Raw genomic sequence first — 15,714 nt, 5'->3', positions numbered from 1 at the left:
ACAGGCCATTCGGCCCAACCAGTCCATGCCAGTGTTTATGCTCCACTCGAGCCTCCTCCCGTCGTTCCTCATCTAAGTCTATCAGCATAGCCTTCTATTCCCTTCTCCCTCATGTGCTTGTCTAGCCTCCCCTTAAATGCATCTATACTGTTCGCCTCAACCACTCCCTGTGGTGGCGAGCTCCACATTCTCACCACTCTCTGGGTAAAGAAGTTTCTTCTGAATTCCCTATTGGATTTCTTGGTGACTATCTTATATTGACGGCCTCTAGTTATGCTCTTCCCCACAAGTGGAAACACTCTCTCTGTATCCACTCTGTCAAAACCTTTCGTTATTTTAAAGACCTCTATTCGGTCACCCCTCAGCCTTCTTTTTTCAAGAGAAAAAGAGACCCAGCCTGTTCATCCTTTCCTGATGTGTGCCCTCGCATTTCTGGCATCAGGTTGACTAATCACAGCGATCAATCTCTATCAATGGCCCAGTAATTCGGGTCCCAACGCGTGAGTACGCACGGGGTACCCACGCGTGGACCCGATGGAAGTGCCGGTTTCTTGCATGCGCGGGAAAACGGCACTTCCGGTCCCCTGAAAGCAGGGGTTAAGAGGTGAAACGCGTGCGACGTAAGAGGCAGCGTGTGCGCGTTGAACTTCCGTTTTTTTGACAGGTTTGCCCGTACGTGAAGGCCTTCACTTTTTACACATTAAAAAAGCAGACGTAAGGACTTCAGTTTAAAAGGTAAGTGGTCAATTAATTAAAATTAGAACATTTTTTCCACAGGTTTATTATTTTTAAATACTTTACAGTAAGGTAAGTGTATTTTTAGCTCTGATTTTTTATAAAATTATTTTTTTCAAAAATTTAAATTATTGTTATTTAATGTTATTTATAGTTGATTTAATGTACTGTTTTGGGCGCCCGGAGTTTTCATGAGTTTGACAGATCTTATGTCTAACTCATGAATGGGCTTTTCCCTCCCTCGATTGGTTGCCCAGTGCTCACGTGATCCCAGCCGACGCATCGCACTAACTACGCCGCTGGGTCACGCAAGCACAGCGCGCCGGGAACTGGACCGGGCCACAGAGCGGGAATCCACGCAGGCCCAGGCCTCAACGGTCGGCGCGCAATGTAAGTGTAGGTCGGGGGCTTGCACCCGACACCAATTTCTGGGCCAATGAGTCCACAACAGACCTAGACATGAGGCGAGGGAAGCCCCCCGTGATGGAGGAGCTTTGGGAACCACAGGTCCAAAGTCACCTGTTCCTCCCGAGAACGCTGCACTCCCCACACGACACGTCTCAAATTACTCTCATACTGGATCCCAAAATGTTACTTCCTTCAGAATCTGTCTAATTTGCATCTGAATGAATCAACACTAACTGCTTCCACCGTCTCCCTGGGGAGCTTGTTCCACAGATTGACCACTCGCTCACTGAGATACTGTTTCCGCAGATTTGTTTTGAGTTTACCCTGCTTCAGGCGCAGGCCGTGTCCTCTGGTTCTGCTGTTCTGGACTCGGTGAAACAGCTCGTTGCGGTCTACATTATCCAGTCCCGTCAAAGAGTCCTAAACACAGCAATCATATCGCCTCTCAACCTTCTCTTTACCAGTGAGAACATGCCCAATTTACACTGTCGCTCCTCATAATCCAATCCCTCAATCATTCTGGTTGCTCTCTTCCGTATCCTTTCAATAGCTGTAACATCCTTTCCGTACTGTGGCGACCAGATCTGTACACAGTATTCCAAGAGTGGTCACACCAATGATTTATAAAGTGGCGGGATTAACTCACTATTTCGGCTCAATATTGACCCTTTAATAATTCCCAACTTCTGATTTGCTTTACTCACTGCCAGAGAGCATTGTTGCGATAGCTTTTTAAAAATTGGTTTATGGGATGTGGGCGTCGCTGGGAAGGCCAGCATTTATTGCCCATCCCTAATTGCCCCTTGAGAAGGTGGTGGTGAGCCACCTTCTTGAACCGCTGCAGTCCCGTGCGGTGAAGGTGCTCCCACAGTGCTGTTAGGGAGGGAGTTCCAGGATTTTGACCCAGCGACGATGAAGGACCGGCGATATACTTCTAAGTCAGGATGGTGTGTGACTTGGAGGTGGTGGTGTTCCCATGCGCCTGCTGCCCTTGTCCTTCTAGGTGGAAGAGGTCGGGGGTTTGGGAGGTGCTGCCGAAGAAGCCTTGGCGAGTTGCTGCAGTGCATCATGTAGATGATACACACTGCAATTGATTGTCAATCAAGACCCCCAGATCTTTATCTAGGTGAGTAGGTGTGCTGCATGGTGCAAGTACGAAGCCGTACAGACCAGAGGGGGCCCGCGGTTTGAATCCTGTTCATGCAGTGTTAGCGGGTCTCAAACAGGGCAACAGAAAGAGCATTACAATTAGCCTCAGCCCTACTAGACTAGGTAAAAGCAAAAACCAGCCAGCATTCCTGCCCCAGACTGCCATCTGGTGATCCTTGGTGGCAACTGTGTGAACCCAGATGTCGGGTGAAGACGGTATCAGATTGACAGCACTGCCCGCCCACAGCTGACCAGCCACCACACGTGAAGAGTGGCCACTTGGGCGAGGAACTGGAGGGCAGCCAGCGTCCGCAGAACAGGAGTCAGCGCCTTCGGGAGGGTAGTGGGAAGAGTGGTGCAAAGGAAGGTAGGAATAGAGATTGTGCTAAAACACAGATCTCTTCTTCTTCTTAGGCAGTCCCTCGGAACCGAGGATGACTTGCTTCCACATTAAAAATGAGTTCTCAGGTGGCTGATGAGTCCGATGCGGGACCTTCAGTCTCTGTCACAGGTGGGGCAGACGGTGGTTGAAGGGGCGGGTGGGTGTGGGGTGCTTGGGTCGACGTGCGCTCCTTCCGCTGTTTGCGCTTGGCTTCCGCTTGCTCCCGGCGAAGAGACTCGAGGTGTTCGGCGCCTTCGCGGATGCTTCTCCTCCACTTTGTGCGGTCTTGGGCCAGGGATTCCCAGGTGTCGGTGGGGATGTTACACTTTTTCAAGGAGGCTTAGAGGGTGTCCTTGAAGCGTTTCCTCTGCCCACCTGGGGCTCTCTTGCCGTGCCGGAGCTCCGAGTAGAGCGCTTGATTTGGGAGTCTCGTATCGGGCATGCGGACAATGTGACCCGTCCATCGGAGCTGATCGAGCGTGGTCAAAGCTTCGATGCTGGGGATGTTGGCCTGAGCAAGAACACTGACGTTGGTGCGTCTATCCTGCCAATGGATTTGCAGGATCTTGCGGAGGCAGCGTTGGTGGTGCCTCTCCAGTGCTTTGAGGTGCCTGCTGTACATGGTCCATGTCTCTGAGGCATAGATCAGGGCGGGAATCACTGCTGCTCTGTAGACCATGAGCTTAGTGCCGGGTTTGAGGTCCTGGTCTTCAAACACACTCTTCCTCAGGCGACCGAAGTCTGCACTGGCACACTGAAGGCGGTGTTGGACTTCGTCATCTACACTTTCTCTCTACACTACACAGATGTAGTGCAGAGAGAAACACATCAATATATTCATCCTTACTGCCACTGACTGTGGTCTCCTCTACATTGGGGAGACCAAACGCAGATTGGGTGACCGCTTTGCGGAACACCTCCGTTCAGTCCGTAAGGGTGACCCCGAGCTTCCGATCGCCTGTCACTTTAATTCACCGCCCCATTCCCACTCGGACCTCACCGTCCTCGGCCTCTTGCATTGTTCCACGGAAGCTCAACGTAAGCTCGAGGAACAGCACCTCATCTTCCGATTAGGCACTTTACAGCCTTCCGGACTCAACATAGAGTTCAACAATTTCAGATCATAACCCCGGCCCCTATCACACATATATATTTTCTTCTTTTTTATCCACACTTTTTGTTTTTTCTTCCCTCTCTTCAGCTGTCCTTCATTCTACCAGCGCAATTCACACCTCATCTGGAGCCATCCTTTGTTACTCAACCTGTCCCATTTCCACCTCCCCTTGCCTTGAATATCATAGAAACATAGAAGATAGGAGCAGGAGTCGGCCATTCGGCCCCTCGAGCCCGCTCCGCCATTTAATGAGATCATGGCTGATCATCCAAATTCAGTACCCTGTCCCTACTTTCTCCCCATAGCCCTTGATCCCTTTAGCCTTAAGAAATATATCTAACTCCTTCTTGAATATATTTAATGAATTAGCCTCCACTGCCTTCTGTGGTAGAGAATTCCACAGGTTCACCACTCTCTGGGTGAAGAAATTCCTCCTCATCTCAGTCCTAAATGGCTTATCCCTTATCCTTAGACTGTGACCCCTGGTTCTGGACTCCCCCGACCATCGGGAACATCCTTCCTGCATCTAGTCTGTCTAGTCCTGTTAGAATTTTATAAGTTTCAATGAGATCCCCTCTCATTCTTCTAAACTCCAGCGAGTATAAGCCCAATCGACCCAATCTCTCCTCATACGTCATTCCTGCCATCCCAGGTATCAGTCTGGTGAATCTTTGCTGCACTCCCTCCATGGCAAGAACATCCTTCCTCAGATAAGGCGACCAAAACTGCACACAATACTCAAGGTGTGGTCTCACCAAGGCCCTGTACAACTGCAGCAAGACATCCTTGTCCCTGTCCTCAAACCCTCTCGCTATGAAGGCCAACAGACCATTTGCCTTCTTAACCGCCTGCTGCACCTGCATGCTTACCTTCAGCGACTGGTGCACAAGGACACCCAGGTCTCGTTGCACTTCCGCTTCTCCCAATCCCATTGCCGTTCAGATAATAATCTGCCTTCCTGTTTTTGCCACCAAAGTGGATAACCTCACATTTATCCACATTATATTGCATCTGCCATGCTTCTGCCCAATCACCCAACCTGTCCAAATCATACTGGAGTTTCTCGGCATCCTCCTCACAGCACACTCGCCCACCCAGCTTTGTGTGTCGTCTGCAGACTTGGAGATGTGTCTCAATGTCTCTTAATCTCGCCTGCTTTCTATCCCATCACTGACCTTCCCTTTTGTTCTTTCAAATCCCTCCCCCTTTTCCCAGCCCCCCAAGCTTGCTTCCCATTTCCTGCTTTTTTTCCAGTTCTGACTGAAACGTCAACTCTGTTTCTCTCTCCACCGACCGATGCTTCCTTGGCCTGCTGAGTTTTTCTAGCGTTTCCTGTTGTTATTTCTGCCACTGACTGGAACAGTTTCAAATTTCAAGTAGGAGGCCAAGTGTCATGTGGCACTGGGTTGTTGAACAAGAAGTTGGGTTGGGCTCGGCTGGGCTGGGCTCGGTTGAGCTGGGCTGAGCTGGGCAGGAAAAGACCAGCAGGTCCATCAAGCCTGCCCCACTCCGTGATGACTGGAGCATCGTGACTAAACACATCCTCCCGCCCCCCCCCCCCCCCCCCCCCCCTCCCTCAACAGCCATATTAAGGAGCAGATGCAAGCAAGCGAACAATAACCAGCATCACACAACAAGCGGGAACCCAGAAACATTTTCCGCCGCCACTACACGCCAAACAACAACTTTGGCTTCATCAAAACCTCAGCACAGTGGGTGAAAATGTGGAGACTGTTTAACGTGTCAAGTGAAGAAAGTATCTGGGCAAATAATGCTGACAGTGGTCCGGAGTCACTCTGCATGTTACCAAGACAGGTTGCGATCTCATCCTTCCAGAATGCCAACCCTACCGTGTCCCCATTACAGCTTGACCTTTGACCGCCACGGGTCGGCTGGACCTCAGTTTGATAAGGCATCCAGAGGCTGGCACGCGGCTGACAATGCAGCACGTACAGGAAACTTTTTTTTTATCCGGCACCGACGGGACCGACGTGGTGCCGGTTCATCAAAAATTCCGGATCACCGAGCGCTGTAGTAAAAGATACGGAGAGCTAAGAGCTCCGTATAAAGCAACAAACCCTGTTGCTTAGCAACAGGTTCAGAACAATGGCCACAAGTTCCAAGCGTCTCTGTAGCTTAGCAACAGCTGCAGCCACACCCTTGCACAGCAACAGATGGAGGAGGGCAAGTAATATGAAGTATGAACCTACTCCTGAATTTTGCCGGTTAACCGAGATTTCCGGTTATTTAGATGCTGGTAAATCGAAAGTTTCCTGTACTTGGTTCTGTGCGCGAGCCTGGGTGGTGCGGTCAAGTCTCGGTGGGGGGTTGGGTGCGGCTCAACCCCTGAGCTTCTGACCCAGAGGGCTACCAAGATGAGCCAAGCTGACACAAGGGGTTGGCCACCTTTCCTTCCCCCCCAGGGTCCAAAACCCGGTCAGAGGGCAAGGGAGGAACAGGACGCAGGGTTGTTTTCTTTGCTGATTGAAAACTCACTGAGGCCCTTGACCATGTTGACTGGCGCCTCCACATCTGGAGAAGCTAAACTCGGTGGAAAAAATTGGACTTGCGGCAAGATGCAGATACGGACCGCAGACAAGGGCAGGATTGGCTAGCATGACCTCCAAAAATGAAGCTGTCTTTCATTCTGCCAGCGCATTTCACACTTCATCCAGAGCCATCTTTTGTCTCTTTACCTGTCCTATTACCATCTCGTCTCGCCTTGAATATCTCTTAATGTCTCTTCGCCTCTCACAGACCTTCCCTTTTGTTCTTTCATCCCCTCCCCCATTTCCCAACCCCCAAACTGGCCTTTTAATCTGTTTCATTTCCTGTGTTTTTTCTCAGTTCTGAAGAAGGGTTTCGACCTGAAACGTTAACTCTGTTTCTCTCTCCACGGATGTTGCCCTGGCCTGCTGAGTTTTCCCAGCGTTTTCTGTTGTTATTTCCAAAAATGAACAGCCTGCCGACTGTTTCGCCTGATGAAGTACTGGAATTCTGTCTGGGGTTATGGGAATATATTGCATAAGATCTTCGGGAAGAGAGAGAAAGCTTGGAAAAACGGGAAGTTCCATTGTCAGACGACCCCAAAATGGCCGCCACTTCCCCCCCCACACACACCTGTTCTGGGGCTCACCAGCGCCACTTTTGGCAGAGCCGTGAAGCACCTTGCCCTCCCCTCTGCAGCAAGTGGGCAATTAATTCCCTTACCTGCCCGAGTCTCCGGAACCATTCAGAGCGACAAAGACTTGAAGGTGCCGAGGTCACGCGACGAACGACGACGTCATCCTGGGCGAGAAACCAATTGACAGAAAGCGAGCTCGAGAGGGAAATGACACAACCGGGGCTTCCAGACGCTACATTCTCTGCAAAAACAAAAGGAATTAAGATTGTGTAAAAAAAAATTTAAAAAATCAGCGGCAGCCATTTGGTTTCCCGTCTGTCGGGGCGCGAAAGAAAAAATAGGTTAACAGCTCGCCGTGAGGAACAAAGATAAATACGGAGGCTCGACCGGGCTTCAGTGAAACAGTGAATACAGTATACTGTATTAGCTGCTCACGGTGCGGTCATAAGGAGCAGGAGTCGGCCATTCAGCCCCTCGAGCCTGCTCCGCCATTCAATAAGACCATGGCTGATCTGATCTTGGCCTCAACTCCACTTCCCTGCCCGCTCCCCGTAACCCTCGACTCCCTTACCTTTCAAACATGTCTGTCTCCACCTTAAATATATGGTTTCCTCTACACTGGGGAGACCAAACGCAGATTGGGTGACCGCTTTGCGGAACGCCTCCGCAAGCGTGACCCCGAGTTTCCGGTCGCCTGTCACTTGAATTCTCCCCTCCACCCTCACCATCCTCGGCCTCTTAACTGTTCCAACGAAGCTCAACGTAAGATCGAGGAACAGGACCTGATTGAGGTGTACAAAATTATGAGGGGCATAGATAGGGTAGATAGAATTAGAAAGGAACTTTTCCCCTTAGTAGAGGGGTCAATAACCAGGGGGCATAGTTTCACGGTAAGGGGGCAGGAGGTTTAGAGGGGATTTGAGGAAAAGCTTTTTCACCCAGAGGGTGGTTGGAATCTGGAACTCACTGCCTGAAAGGGTGGTAGAGGCAGGAACCCTCACAACATTCAAGAAGCATTTAGATGAGCACTTGAAACGCCATAGCATACAAGGCTACGGACCAAGTGCTGGAAAATGGGATTAGAATAGACGGGGCTTGATGGCCGGCATGGACACGACGGGCCGAAGGGCCTCTTTCTGTGCTGTATAACTCGATGACTCTATGAGCACCTCATCTTTTGATTAGGCACTTTACAGCCTTCTGGACTCAACGTCAAGTTCAACAATTTCAGACCATAACCTCGGCCCCTGTATTGCTTTATATTTTTTGCCCCCCCCGGTTTTCTCACGTTAGCTGTTGATTATGCTGCCATCATCATTCACACCTCATCTAGAGTCCTCTTTTGTTTCTTAACCTGTCCCAATACCTCTCCTTTTGCCTTGCACCACCATCCCTTTTTGTCAGTCAATCTCTCCTGCCTTTCATCCTGGCAGAGATCTTCCCTTTGTCCTTCCCTTCCCTCCTCCCTGCCCCTGCTTAAAAATCTCTCTGCTCTAACCGTTTGCCGTGCTGACGAAGGGTCCCCAACTCGAAACGCCGACTCTGTTTCTCTCTCCTCGACGCTGCCTGACCTGCTCAGTGTTTCCAGCATTTTTTGTTGTTATTTCAGTGAATCTTCCATTGGACCTGAAATTCTGGTGCCCAGGTAGATCTAGGAAGATGGGTGACCGCACTTGAACGTGGCAGCATTCCAGGTCATATGGGGCAATGCGGAAAGCTCACGGTTTCATCAGAAACTTCGGTCCAAGCTCTGCCGGCTGTAAGGGTGCACCACGCAGTGACCCTGGGCATTCTCAGGCCCGCTCTGAATAGGCTGGCCCAAAGTTTCAGCTTAATTGGTAAACTCACTCAGGATGACTGGTGCACATAGCTGTGTAGTATGGGAGATTCTACTGAGGCACGTTGTTAGGACAGTGTAGAGGGAGCTTTACTCTGTATCTAACCCGTGCTGTACCTGCCCTGGGAGTGTTTGATGGGACAGTGTAGAGGGAGCTTTACTCTGTATCTAACCGTGCTGTACCTGCCCTGGGAGTGTTTGATGTGACAGTGTAGAGGGAGCTTTACTCTGTATCTAACCCGTGCTGTACCTGCCCTGGGAGTGTTTGATGGGACAGTGTAGAGGGAGCTTTACTCTGTATCTAACCCGTGCTGTACCTGCCCTGGGAGTGTTTGATGGGACAGTGTAGAGGGAGCTTTACTCTGTATCTAACCCGTGCTGTACCTGCCCTGGGAGTGTTTGATGGGACAGTGTAGAGGGAGCTTTACTCTGTATCTAACCCGTGCTGCACCTGCCCTGGGAGTGTTTGATGGGACAGTGTAGAGGGAGCTTTACTCTGTATCTAACCCGTGCTGTACCTGCCCTGGGAGTGTTTGATGGGACAGTGTAGAGGGAGCTTTACTCTGTATCTAACCCGTGCTGTACCTGCCCTGGGAGTGTTTGATGGGGACAGTGTAGAGGGAGCTTTACTCTGTATCTAACCCGTGCTGTACCTGCCCTGGGAGTGTTTGATGGGACAGTGTAGAGGGAGCTTTACTCTGTATCTAACGCGTGCTGTACCTGCCCTGGGAGGGTTTGATGGGACAGTGTAGAGGGAGCTTTACTCTGTATCTAACCCGTGCTGTACCTGCCCTGGGAGTGTTTGATGGGACAGTGTAGAGGGAGCTTTACTCTGTATCTAACCCGTGCTGTACCTGCCCTGGGAGTGTTTGATGGGGACAGTGTAGAGGGAGCTTTACTCTGTATCTAACGCGTGCTGTACCTGCCCTGGGAGTGTTTGATGGGACAGTGTAGAGGGAGCTTTACTCTGTATCTAACCCGTGTTGTACCTGCCCTGGGGGTGTTTGATGGGACAGTGTAGAGGGAGCTTTACTCTGTATCTAACTCGTGCTGTACCTGCCCTGGGAGTGTTTGATGGGACAGTGTAGAGGGAGCTTTACTCTGTATCTAACTCGTGCTGTACCTGCCCTGGGAGTGTTTGATGGGGACAGTGTAGAGGGAGCTTTACTCTGTATCTAACCTGTGCTGTACCTGCCCTGGGAGTGTTTGATGGGACAGTGTAGAGGGAGCTTTACTCTGTATCTAACCCGTGCTGTACCTGCCCTGGGAGTGTTTGACGGGACAGTGTAGAGGGAGCTTTACTCTGTATCTAACCCCGTGCTGTACCTGCCCTGGGAGTGTTTGATGGGACAGTGTAGAGGGAGCTTTACTCTGTATCTAACCCCGTGCTGTACCTGCCCTGGGAGTGTTTGATGGGACAGTGTAGAGGGAGCTTTACTCTGTATCTAACCCGTGCTGTACTTGCCCTGGGAGTGTTTGATGGGACAGTGTAGAGGGAGCTTTACTCTGTATCTAACCTGTGCTGTACCTGCCCTGGGAGTGTTTGATGGGACAGTGTAGAGGGAGCTTTACTCTGTATCTAACCCGTGCTGTACCTGCCCTGGGAGTGTTTGACGGGACAGTGTAGAGGGAGCTTTACTCTGAATCTAACCTCGTGCTGTACCTGCCCTGGGAGTGTTTGATGGGACAGTGCAGAGGGAGCTTTACTCTGTATCTAACCCCGTGCTGTACCTGCCCTGGGAGAGTTTCATGGGACAGTGTAGAGGGAGCTTTACTCTGTATCTAACCCGTGCTGTACCTGCCCTGGGATTGTTTGATGGGACAGTGTAGAGGGAGCTTTACTCTGTATCTAACCCGTGCTGTACCTGCCCTGGGAGTGTTTCATGGGACAGTGTAGAGGGAGCTTTACTCTGTATCTAACCGTGCTGTACCTGCCCTGGGAGTGTTTGATGTGACAGTGTAGAGGGAGCTTTACTCTGTATCTAACCCGTGCTGTACCTGCCCTGGGAGTGTTTGATGGGACAGTGTAGAGGGAGCTTTACTCTGTATCTAACCCGTGCTGTACCTGCCCTGGGAGTGTTTGATGGGACAGTGTAGAGGGAGCTTTACTCTGTATCTAACCCGTGCTGTACCTGCCCTGGGAGTGTTTGATGGGACAGTGTAGAGGGAGCTTTACTCTGTATCTAACCCGTGCTGCACCTGCCCTGGGAGTGTTTGATGGGACAGTGTAGAGGGAGCTTTACTCTGTATCTAACCCGTGCTGTACCTGCCCTGGGAGTGTTTGATGGGACAGTGTAGAGGGAGCTTTACTCTGTATCTAACCCGTGCTGTACCTGCCCTGGGAGTGTTTGATGGGGACAGTGTAGAGGGAGCTTTACTCTGTATCTAACCCGTGCTGTACCTGCCCTGGGAGTGTTTGATGGGACAGTGTAGAGGGAGCTTTACTCTGTATCTAACGCGTGCTGTACCTGCCCTGGGAGGGTTTGATGGGACAGTGTAGAGGGAGCTTTACTCTGTATCTAACCCGTGCTGTACCTGCCCTGGGAGTGTTTGATGGGACAGTGTAGAGGGAGCTTTACTCTGTATCTAACCCGTGCTGTACCTGCCCTGGGAGTGTTTGATGGGGACAGTGTAGAGGGAGCTTTACTCTGTATCTAACGCGTGCTGTACCTGCCCTGGGAGTGTTTGATGGGACAGTGTAGAGGGAGCTTTACTCTGTATCTAACCCGTGTTGTACCTGCCCTGGGGTGTTTGATGGGACAGTGTAGAGGGAGCTTTACTCTGTATCTAACTCGTGCTGTACCTGCCCTGGGAGTGTTTGATGGGACAGTGTAGAGGGAGCTTTACTCTGTATCTAACTCGTGCTGTACCTGCCCTGGGAGTGTTTGATGGGGACAGTGTAGAGGGAGCTTTACTCTGTATCTAACCTGTGCTGTACCTGCCCTGGGAGTGTTTGATGGGACAGTGTAGAGGGAGCTTTACTCTGTATCTAACCCGTGCTGTACCTGCCCTGGGAGTGTTTGACGGGACAGTGTAGAGGGAGCTTTACTCTGTATCTAACCCCGTGCTGTACCTGCCCTGGGAGTGTTTGATGGGACAGTGTAGAGGGAGCTTTACTCTGTATCTAACCCCGTGCTGTACCTGCCCTGGGAGTGTTTGATGGGACAGTGTAGAGGGAGCTTTACTCTGTATCTAACCCGTGCTGTACTTGCCCTGGGAGTGTTTGATGGGACAGTGTAGAGGGAGCTTTACTCTGTATCTAACCTGTGCTGTACCTGCCCTGGGAGTGTTTGATGGGACAGTGTAGAGGGAGCTTTACTCTGTATCTAACCCGTGCTGTACCTGCCCTGGGAGTGTTTGACGGGACAGTGTAGAGGGAGCTTTACTCTGTATCTAACCTCGTGCTGTACCTGCCCTGGGAGTGTTTGATGGGACAGTGTAGAGGGAGCTTTACTCTGTATCTAACCCCGTGCTGTACCTGCCCTGGGAGTGTTTGATGGGACAGTGTAGAGGGAGCTTTACTCTGTATCTCACCTGTGCTGTACCTGCCCTGGGAGTGTTTGATGGGGACAGTGCAGAGGGAGCTTTACTCTGTATCTAACCTGTGCTGTACCTGCCCTGGGAGTGTTTGATGGGACAGTGTAGAGGGAGCTTTACTCTGTATCTAACCCGTGCTGTACCTGCCCTGGGAGTGTTTGACGGGACAGTGTAGAGGGAGCTTTACTCTGTATCTAACCCCGTGCTGTACCTGCCCTGGGAGTGTTTGATGGGACAGTGTAGAGGGAGCTTTACTCTGTATCTAACCCCGTGCTGTACCTGCCCTGGGAGTGTTTGATGGGACAGTGTAGAGGGAGCTTTACTCTGTATCTAACCCGTGCTGTACTTGCCCTGGGAGTGTTTGATGGGGACAGTGTAGAGGGAGCTTTACTCTGTATCTAACCTGTGCTGTACCTGCCCTGGGAGTGTTTGATGGACAGTGTAGAGGGAGCTTTACTCTGTATCTAACCCGTGCTGTACCTGCCCTGGGAGTGTTTGACGGGACAGTGTAGAGGGAGCTTTACTCTGAATCTAACCTCGTGCTGTACCTGCCCTGGGAGTGTTTGATGGGACAGTGTAGAGGGAGCTTTACTCTGTATCTAACCCCGTGCTGTACCTGCCCTGGGAGAGTTTCATGGGACAGTGTAGAGGGAGCTTTACTCTGTATCTAACCCGTGCTGTACCTGCCCTGGGATTGTTTGATGGGACAGTGTAGAGGGAGCTTTACTCTGTATCTAACCCGTGCTGTACCTGCCCTGGGAGTGTTTGATGGGACAGTGTAGAGGGAGCTTACTCTGTATCTAACCCGTGCTGTACCTGCCCTGGGAGTGTTTGATGGGACAGTGTAGAGGGAGCTTTACTCTGTATCTCACCTGTGCTGTACCTGCCCTGGGAGTGTTTGATGGGACAGTGTAGAGGGAGCTATACTCTATCTAACCCGTGCTGTACCTGCCCTGGGAGTGTTTGATGGGGACAGTGTAGAGGGAGCTTTACTCTGTATCTAACCCGTGCTGTACCTGCCCTGGGAGTGTTTGATGGGACAGTGTAGAGGGAGCTTTACTCTGTATCTAACCCGTGCTGTACCTGCCCTGGGAGTGTTTGACGGGACAGTGTAGAGGGAGCTTTACTCTGTATCTAACCCGTGCTGTACCTGCCCTGGGAGTGTTTGATGGGACAGTGTAGAGGGAGCTTTACTCTGTATCTAACCCGTGCTGTACCTGCCCTGGGAGTGTTTGATGGGACAGTGTAGAGGGAGCTTTACTCTGTATCTCACCTGTGCTGTACCTGCCCTGGGAGTGTTTGATGGGACAGTGTAGAGGGAGCTTTACTCTGTATCTAACCCGTGCTGTACCTGCCCTGGGAGTGTTTGATGGGACAGTGTAGAGGGAGCTTTACTCTGTATCTCACCTGTGCTGTACCTGCCCTGGGAGTGTTTGATGGGACAGTGTAGAGGGAGCTTTACTCTGTATCTAACCCGTGCTGTACCTGCCCTGGGAGTGTTTGATGGGACAGTGTAGAGGGAGCTTTACTCTGTATCTAACCCGTGCTGTGCCTGCCCTGGGAGTGTTTGACGGGACAGTGTAGAGGGAGCTTTACTCTGTATCTAACCCGTGCTGTGCCTGCCCTGGGAGTGTTTGACGGGACAGTGTAGAGGGAGCTTTACTCTGTATCTAACCCCGTGCTGTACCTGCCCTGGGAGTGTTTGATGGGACAGTGTAGAGGGAGCTTTACTCTGTATCTAACCCGTGTTGTACCTGCCCTGGGAGTGTTTGATGGGACAGTGTAGAGGGAGCTTTACTCTGTATCTAACCCGTGCTGTACCTGCCCTGGGAGTGTTTGATGGGACAGTGCAGAGGGAGCTTTACTCTGTATCTAACCCGTGCTGTACCTGCCCTGGGAGTGTTTGATGGGACAGTGTAGAGGGAGCTTTACTCTGTATCTAACCCGTGCTGTACCTGCCCTGGGAGTGTTTGATGGGACAGTGTCGAGGGAGCTTTACTCTGTATCTAACCCCGTGCTGTACCTGCCCTGGGAGTGTTTGACGGGACAGTGTAGAGGGAGCTTTACTCTGTATCTAACCCGTGCTGTACCTGCCCTGGGAGTGTTTGACGGGACAGTGTAGAGGGAGCTTTACTCTGTATCTAACCCCGTGCTGTACCTGCCCTGGGAGTGTTTGACGGGACAGTGTAGAGGGAGCTTTACTCTGTATCTAACCCGTGTTGTACCTGCCCTGGGAGTGTTTGATGGGACAGTGTAGAGGGAGCTTTACTCTGTATCTAACCCGTGCTGTACCTGCCCTGGGAGTGTTTGATGGGACAGTGCAGAGGGAGCTTTACTCTGTATCTAACCCGTGCTGTACCTGCCCTGGGAGTGTTTGATGGGACAGTGTAGAGGGAGCTTTACTCTGTATCTAACCCGTGTTGTACCTGCCCTGGGAGTGTTTGATGGGACAGTGCAGAGGGAGTTTTACTCTGTATCTAACCCGTGCTGTACCTGCCCTGGGAGTGTTTGATGGGACAGTGTAGAGGGAGCTTTACTCTGTATCTAACCCGTGCTGTACCTGCCCTGGGTGTGTTTGATGGGACAGTGTAGAGGGAGCTTTACTCTGTATCTAACCCCGTGCTGTACCTGCCCTGGGAGTGTTTGATGGGGACAGTGTAGAGGGAGCTTTACTCTGTATCTAACCCCGTGCTGTACCTGCCCTGGGAGTGTTTGATGGGACAGTGTAGAGGGAGCTTTACTCTGTATCTAACCCGTGCTGTACCTGCCCTGGGAGTGTTTGATGGGACAGTGTAGAGGGAGCTTTACTCTGTATCTAACCCCGTGCTGTCCCTGCCCTGGGAGTGTTTGATGGGACAGTGTAGAGGGAGCTTTACTCTGTATCTAACCCCGTGCTGTACCTGCCCTGGGAGTGTTTGATGGGACAGTGTAGAGGGAGCTTTACTCTGTATCTAACCCGTGCTGTACCTGCCCTGGGAGTGTTTGATGGGACAGTGTAGAGGGAGCTTTACTCTGTATCTAACCCCGTGCTGTACCTGCCCTGGGAGTGTTTGATGGGACAGTGTAGAGGGAGCTTTACTCTGTATCTAACCCCGTGCTGTACCTGCCCTGGGAGTGTTTGATGGGACAGTGTAGAGGGAGCTTTACTCTGTATCTAACCCGTGCTGTACCTGCCCTGGGAGTGTTTGATGGGACAGTGTAGAGGGAGCTTTACTCTGTATCTAACCCGTGTTGTACCTGCCCTGGGAGTGTTTGATGGGACAGTGTAGCAGGAGCTTTACTCTGTATCTAACCCGTGCTGTACCTGCCCTGGGAGTGTTTGATGGGACAGTGTAGAGGGAGCTTTACTCTGTATCTAACCCGTGCTGTACCTGCCCTGGGAGTGTTTGATGGGACAGTGTAGAGGGAGCTTTACTCTGTATCTAACC

General features: G+C 51.3%; 1 long non-coding RNA gene across 1 annotated transcript in view; it reads right to left on the bottom strand.

Moving 5' to 3' along the window:
- LOC147086611 (uncharacterized) overlaps positions 1-15,714 on the bottom strand; it is a 79,646-nt gene that overhangs the window by 29,377 nt on the left and 34,555 nt on the right. Inside the window, exon 2 of the long non-coding RNA XR_015075746.1 lies at positions 6,999-7,153. This is a non-coding gene — a long non-coding RNA (uncharacterized LOC147086611). The remainder of the gene's footprint in view (positions 1-6,998; positions 7,154-15,714) is intronic.

This window comes from Somniosus microcephalus, unplaced genomic scaffold (assembly GCF_052327205.1).
Source record: "Somniosus microcephalus isolate GS21.2 unplaced genomic scaffold, FLI_Smic_1.0 unresolved_chr7, whole genome shotgun sequence".
In the NCBI taxonomy this organism is placed as follows: domain Eukaryota; kingdom Metazoa; phylum Chordata; class Chondrichthyes; order Squaliformes; family Somniosidae; genus Somniosus; species Somniosus microcephalus.
The sequence above is the reverse complement of the archived record's forward strand: the minus strand, read 5'-3'. Positions and strand labels throughout refer to the sequence as shown.